The 7,340-nt window shown below is 45.9% G+C and overlaps 1 pseudogene across 1 annotated transcript; it reads left to right on the top strand.

Annotated features, from left to right (window-relative positions):
- The first annotated feature begins 6 nt into the window (after nt 1–6).
- Nucleotides 7–1,475, top strand: LOC106003138 (annotated as a pseudogene). Its single transcript, XR_001175981.1, has one exon. The product of XR_001175981.1 is annotated as a heterogeneous nuclear ribonucleoprotein A3 pseudogene (transcript).
- Nucleotides 1,476–7,340: the final 5,865 nt, after the last annotated feature.

Here is a 7,340-nt window from a genome sequence, read left to right as displayed (position 1 = left end):
ATTAAAGAAGATACAGAAGAATATAATTTGAGAGACTACTTTGAAAAATATGGCAAGATTGAAACCATAGATGTTATGGAAGACTGGCAGAGTGGAAAAGAGAGAGGATTTGCTTTTGTAACTTTTGATGGTCATGACACAGTTGATAAAATTGTTGTTCAGAAATACCACACTATTAATGGACATAATTGTGAAGTGAAAAAGGCCCTTTCTAAACAAGAAATGCAGTCTGCTGGATCACAAAGAGGTCGTGGAGGTGGATCTGGCAACTTTATGGGTCGTGGAGGAAACTTTGGAGGTGGTGGAGGTAATTTTGGACGTGGTGGAAACTTTGGTGGAAGAGGAGGCTATGGTGGTGGAGGTGGTGGCAGCAGAGGTAGCTATGGAGGAGGTGATAGTGGATACAATGGATTTGGAGGTGATGGTGGCAACTATGGCGGCGGTCCTGGTTATAGTAGTAGAGGAGGCTATGGTGGTGGTGGACCAGGTTATGGAAACCAAGGTGGAGGATATGGGGGTGGTGAAGGAGGATATGATGGTTACAATGAAGGAGGAAATTTTGGTGGCGGTAACAACGGTGGTGGTGGCAACTATAATGATTTTGGAAATTACAGTAGACAACAGCAATCAAATTATGGACCCATGAAAGGGGGCAGTTTTTGTGGAAGAAGCTCTGGCAGTCCATATGGTGGTGGATATGGATCTGGTGGTGGAAGTGATGGATATGGTAGCAGAAGGTTTTAAAAACAATAGAAAAAGGGCTACAGTTCTTAGCAGGAGAGAGAGCGAGGAGTTGTCAGGAAAGCTGCAGGTTACTTTGAGACAGTCGTCCCAAAGGCATTAGAGGAACTGTAAAAATCTGCCACAGAAGGAACGATGATCCATAGTCAGAAAAGTTACTGCAGCTTAAACAGGAAACCCTTCTTGTTCAGGACTGTCATAAGCCACAGTTTGCAAAAAGTGCAGCTATTGATTAATGCAACATAGTGTCAATTAGAAGTACATTCCTGAGGTCTTTTATCTGTTCTAGCTTTGTCTTTGTCTTTTCATTACATCAGCTATATTGCCCTGTAAATTGTGGTAGTGGTACCAGGAATAAAAAAATTAAGGAATTTTTAACTTTTCAATATTTGTGTAGTTCAGTTTTTCTACATTTTAGTACAGAAGCTTTAACAAAATGGAGTAGTGAAGGTGTTTCCTTGTGAGTTAACAAGCAAAGATCATTGTTAATTACTATTTTGTATGGAGTTTGCTAAAGTTAACTGTAAAGAACCACCTGCTGACTTGCAGTTTAAGGGGAATCTATTCTCCTCATTTCCAAACCATGGTATGAATGGGGGCTGACATGTGGAGAGAATAGATACTTGTATGTATGCATCGTGTGTTTTGGATACATGGGATTGGGTATTTAAATTAGCATATGTGTGAATTTAATAGCATTAAGATTACCTTCAAATGAAAAAAAACTCTCAAAATCCCTAAAAAAAAATAAAAAGAGTCTCACAGACTTTCCTTTCCCTGGCTGGCTTTGAACCATGGTCCTCTCAGATCAGCTTCTGGAGCAGCTAGTATTTCAGGCATTAGCCATTGGTGCCTGGCTTGGGCTATGTCTTTGATATGCCCAAATGCTATTGACCCGAGTTCTACATGATGGCCCACAGTGGCTACCTGCTCTAACACCCCTAACGCTCTCCCAAGTTATAGCAGAACATCCCCAGTGCCAAAGTGGCTGTTGGCTGAAGGCCCACACAGGGTACATTCTGCTGCTCCAGCTCTAGCTGTCCCACTGCTGTGGGTCTGGAGGGGGTGGGGGTAGAAACATTGGGTGGGTGGTAGGAACATTGCAGATGCTCCCAGAACTTCTGATCTCTGGGGGTTGGGGGAAGGAATTGCTCCTCCCCCCCATGCCCGAGGTCTAAGTTACCCAGATCTGAAGAGGCTTCCTTGTCCTGGATACTTTCAAACTTTCTCTTTGACAACTGCTACTTTGTTTTCCCAGGTAAATGGAGCCCACAGGACCCAGGGTTGCAGCTGGAGCCTTCCCCTCTCCTCACATCGGCTCCTTCCCGTTCCCAAGCATCCTGTTTCTCCCAGTTGAGACTAGGATGTCCATGGTGGATGTGGGGAGAGAAGCAGGTAGGACTCCATTGATCACAGCTAGTTTAGAATGTCAATGGTCACAATGAAATCCCTTTGTACAACTAAGTTAATAAAAAAAAAGGGGGGGGAGATCACTAATGCAGCAGTTAAGATATCTTGAGAAAGAATGCATACATTGTTTTAAATGTTTAAACTAGGTCAGACACCAACAGCTCATACCTGTCCTTTTAGCTATGTGGGAGGCTGAGATCTGGAGGATTGTGGTCTGAGGCCAACTTGGGCATACATTTGAGACCACTTTTCAACCAATAGCCTGATGTGTCCTTGTCCTCCTAGCTATGTTGAGAGGCTGGGATCTGAAGGATCATGATTCCAGGTCACCCTAGGCAGAAAAATCCATGAGATTCTATCTTCATAGAAGAAACTAGATGTGGTGGCTGATGCTTGTGTTCCCAACTATCCTGGGAAGCATAAAACAGATGTATTTGGGTTCAGGCCTGGGTCTGGCTAAAGAGAGAGTGAGAGTGAGAGCGAGAGTGAGCGAGCGAGCGAGAGAGAGAGAGAGAAAGAGAGAGAGCAAGAGAGAGAGAGAGAGAGAGAGAGAGAGAGAGGGAGAGAGAGGGAGAGAGATGCTATTTCTAAATAACCAATGTAAAAAAAGAAGTGGCAGAGACTCATCTCAACAGTAGAGCACCAGCCTAGCAAGTGCAACCTGAATGCAACACCAGTGCCACCAAAACAAAACATAAAACAAACAACAAACAGAAATATAAAAATCAGGTCAGTCTTGGTGAGTACACCTGTAATCCTAGCCTTGGGAGTATAAACAAGGAAGACACACAAATCAAGCTTAGGTTCCCTTTGAAGATGACCTTTCCATCAGCTTCTCTGACATCCAGATTAAAATCTACCGGTTCAAATGAGTCATCTTCTAACCATTTACCAATCTAAACCTACCATCTATGTGCCTTGGTCTTTCGCTGCTTTTATTGTCCCCAATAACTGGTTCTGAGGGTTTTCCACATCCTCTGTTGACATTACTCACTGTCTGATATATTTTTTTTCCCTAGCAAGAAGGTTATATAGCTTATTTAACCATCCCTCAACCAGTGATTGCTTCTGTCTTTCCACTACTGCAAACTATATTTTAAAGAGTATCCTTTCCCATGCTTTCCTGAATACATTGCCAGGAGTTCTGGGCCATAAATCCAGAAGAGTGAGTCTGGTGGCTGTGTGAACTTCTAAAAATGAAGAGGCTTGAACATTGTTGTTGTTGTTGGTAGTAGTGGAGGTGTTATTTGCAGTTTGTTGTTGTTGCCTTTTGTTGTTTAGAGTACAGCAAGGAGGGGGGCGGCACAGAAATGGAGGGAGGAAGGGAGAACCCAACGCAGTCATGGTACCCAACAGACTGTATGTGGAAAATGGACTAGGCAACTTTGTGGGCAGGGATAGGAGGCGGGGAAGGCGAAGGAAGGAGGAAATTGTCCAAAAAGAAATAGACTTGTTACCGGACTTATGAAATGGTTACCACTCTGTGACAACATCTTAATCATAATAATTACAATAAAATTAGAGTAAAAAATGAAGACACTTGGAAATTTCCAAAGTACCTGCTACAACTCAGTGTCCTGGGCTGGAGTGGGTTTATTGCCTGCGGTGTTAGCAGTTACTGGAGACATGCAAATCTGCTGTCTTCGAGGGCATCTTGCTGCCTTAGCTGGAGAGAGCATCTGGGAGGTGGCTGTTTCCAGAAACTTCCAGCCACCCTTCTCATTTTGCCTTCTTCTCTTAAGGTACTTGGTGCTTCCCCAAATTCTGAGCTTCTCTGGGGGTGGGTAGGCTGGGAATTTGTGTGCTTCTCATGGTTTACCTGTCCTTAGGCTCTTGTTCAATCGTCTGTCTCCCTCCTGCTAGGTGATGACCTTTCTGGTCTTCTAATCTTTTACTCTCTTTAGATACTCCTTAGCTGTCACCTTAGCAGGGTTATAGATAGGAAGGAGTGAGTGTTAAGATGGCCACCGAGTCTGCTCCACTTTGCCAAAAGCTGGTGTGTCTCTGTAATCCCCTACAGAGAGTCGGTCAGTCTCTGAGAGACATGAAGTTCTTGTATTTGTTTTTGCATCTCAGCACCTAGCAACACACCTGGCATGGACACAGTCAGTGAACAGAGAAAAGCATAGAAAGACCCTAAGGACTTCCTGCTGATGGCCCCTGGCATCCAGGTGAAGGTTCTTCTCACAAATGACAAGTAAGTTCATGAAGTTGTCCACATGACTACCGTTCTTTCAGCAGGAAATCCCTTGTTATTTATTTATTGCCAGTCCTGGGACTTGAACTCAGGTTTGGAGTTCTTGCTTGGCTCTTTCACTAAAGCCTGCCAACTCAACCATTTGAACCATACCTTGGAAAAGTCTCATGGAATTTTTCTGCTGGGTGGGTGCTGCTTTTGAACTACCATTCTCAGATCTCAGCCTCCCGGGTAGCTAGGATTACAGGTGTGAGTAACTAGCATGGGACCAGTAAGAGTTCTTACGGGATAGAAAATTCTATGATCTCCTACATTGAGGGAAATGCTACTTAAAGTGAAATAAGAATTCTTGTAATCCTAATGATAATAACCACGTACCCTTTAACACCCATAATATTATGTAACATAATAACAATGTTGCTTGAGGACAACTATTTGCCCTGCACTCTGACCAATCCTTTTACAAGTACCATCTCATTTTATTCTTAGACACAGTCCTATGAAGCAGTCCTCATCACTATTACCACCATATCTTCCTTTTACAAATGGGAGATGGATGACTTCATGGTCTCCAGCCCTCTGCATTGTGAAACCTAGAAAGGAAGTTGCAGGAAGCAGTGTCTGCCTTTATAGGACAAGGTTTTCTTTCTTTCTTTGTTTTTGGTGCCAGTATTGGGCTTGAACTTAGGGCCTGGGTGTTGTCCCTTAGTTTTTGGCTCAAGGCTCTACCACTTGAGCCACAGCTCCACTTCTGGCTTTTTGGAGTTAAGAGTCTTATAGCTATGTCCACTCAGATTGGTTTTGAATCACGATCCTCTGGTAGCAAGCCTCCAGAGTAGCAAGGACTATAGGCATGAGCTGCCAGTCCCCAGCTAAGGATTTCTTTCTCTGGAATTGCATGGTGCTAGGCTCTGGTAGAATCTAGCATCCAGCCCCAGACTGGACTGTAGGAAAGAATATTCTGCTCCTTCTCTCTTCACCAACTGTGCCTACCTGGGAGCTAGGTGGCTTTGGGCACATCCTTGGCCTAGATCAGATCCTCTGATTCCTGAGGCCTACCCTGTGTGTCCCTCCGATGCAGCCCAGTCCCCAGGCCTGGAGACCTGGGCTTTGGAAGGGAGCTCCTCCCACTGCTTTCTGCCCCCTTGAAGCCAAGAGGAGGTCCAGAGATGCTCCGTGGTGGGCAGTCTGGTTACTGAATGAGAGCAGAGCTGGAACTTTCAGTTCCATCTCTGTGGGAAGATAAGAGCTGCCAGATTGTGCAGTTTGTCCTCCTGAGCTACTGATATGCCAGAGAAGGTGCCAAGAGCCACATAGTGCCTAGCTAGGCCGAGAGAGAAGGTGGGGGCAGGGGGGGGGAAGAGAGGGAAAGAGGGAAAGTGCGAGAGCTGTTTTTTTTTTTTTTTTTCCAGGACAATACTGTAGTCCAATCTGGGGAGGAATTCTCCTGGAAGTGGCACAAGAATTTGAGAGGAGAAGGACCCTAAAGATTTGTTTGGGGTGGAGTTGGGAACTGAAGATTTCTTCAGAGCCTCTGTCATATTCAGAACCTCAGGGTCAGGAGGCTGAAAGCCTAAATCTGATGGTACTGGCTGTGGCCCTTTGTGGCAAGTCACAGCCAGTGCTGTTTCCCCATCTGTAAATGAAGATAAAGCACCTTTTCCACAGGGTTGTAGGGAGGCTTCTGGTGATCTAAAAAGGGCCTGGGGGAACTCAGAACCCCTTAATCCCCTTAATCTTTGAAGCAGATGTGATTCTTTGTTTCTTCCTACAAAGTCACTTTCCAGATCTGCCCTATCAGTCTAGAAAATCAGTGGTGCTCAGTATATAGCAACCATCTGGCCATTCCTCCAGGCTTCCCACCTCCCCCTTCACCCCTCCTCAGGGAGTAGGCTTTTCCTTTGGGCCAGATAAGGAGTGACTCACTGCAGACCAACCCTGGAGGCTACAGCCTTTGTTGAAGGCCCAGCCACACCCTGTTTTCACCACGGGCCTGGAGCTCCCCAGACCAACTCTGTGTCCTCCTGGGATGGCTGAGGGTTGCTCCTGGGTGGGTTAAGGTTGGGGCTTGAATGTATGTGGTTTCCGGCTCTCCTTCCAGGAGAAAATGGTGACTAGAAGACAGTTTTCTGGGGCCAAGGAGAGTTTCGGAGGCCAAGGAGGATTCTTCATTTATTCACAGAGGAGGACTGAGCTGGAATATCTCTCCTTTCACAGGGGGAAACTGAGGCCTGGAAACAAGGAGTGATTGTCCCATCTCCCTAATGCTCTCTCAGGAGCACAGGGGTTCTGTCTTGAGACTGAGGAACTGCTCTGATGTAATGAGAAGAGGGAATCATAGGGATAATTTCAAGTTCAGGAGAGGTCAAGGACTGGGAGCTTGCTTGATGCTGGTATAGAGCATTTGGCCAGGCAAGAAAAGTAGCCAAAGTGTCACACAGGACTGGCTGCTATGTGTGGAAGGAGGGGCTCCTTCCAGTATTACAGGAGAGGTCAAGGACTGGGAGCTTGCTTGATGCTGGTATAGAGCATTTGGCCAGGCAAGAAAAGTAGCCAAAGTGTCACACAGGATGAACACAGGACTGGCTGCTATGTGTGGAAGGAGGGGCTCCTTCCAGTATTACGGAAACTCACTTTGTGTCCAGGCACTAGTGTGTTGCTGGAACCAGCCCATTGGTTCAGTTTGCTGTCTGTCTCTCCAGCCCCCTCCTTCTTGTTGGAGGAGAAGGAGGAGGAGAGAGGAGAAGGAGTAAGCTGTAACCTCTCCACCTAGACATTATCAGAATTCAAGATTCCATCCCATTTCTGTCTGTGGGGAGCAGGTATTAAATGCTTTACGTGCAGATTCCCTGCCTGTTTTCCTGCTTAGGCTCCTCATCTTGGGAACACTGAAGTAGTGGAATAAACAAATAGAGCTCTTGGGGCTGTTAGGGATGGGGCTGTCCTGGGGGGTGGGGGTGGGGAGGTGGTGGTAGGTCAAGATGGTTTGTCA

This window comes from Dipodomys ordii, unplaced genomic scaffold (assembly GCF_000151885.1).
Source record: "Dipodomys ordii isolate 6190 unplaced genomic scaffold, Dord_2.0 Scaffold7, whole genome shotgun sequence".
In the NCBI taxonomy this organism is placed as follows: Eukaryota; Metazoa; Chordata; class Mammalia; order Rodentia; family Heteromyidae; genus Dipodomys; species Dipodomys ordii.
Note: the sequence above shows the minus strand (reverse complement) of the source record. Positions and strands in the feature narration are given on the sequence as shown.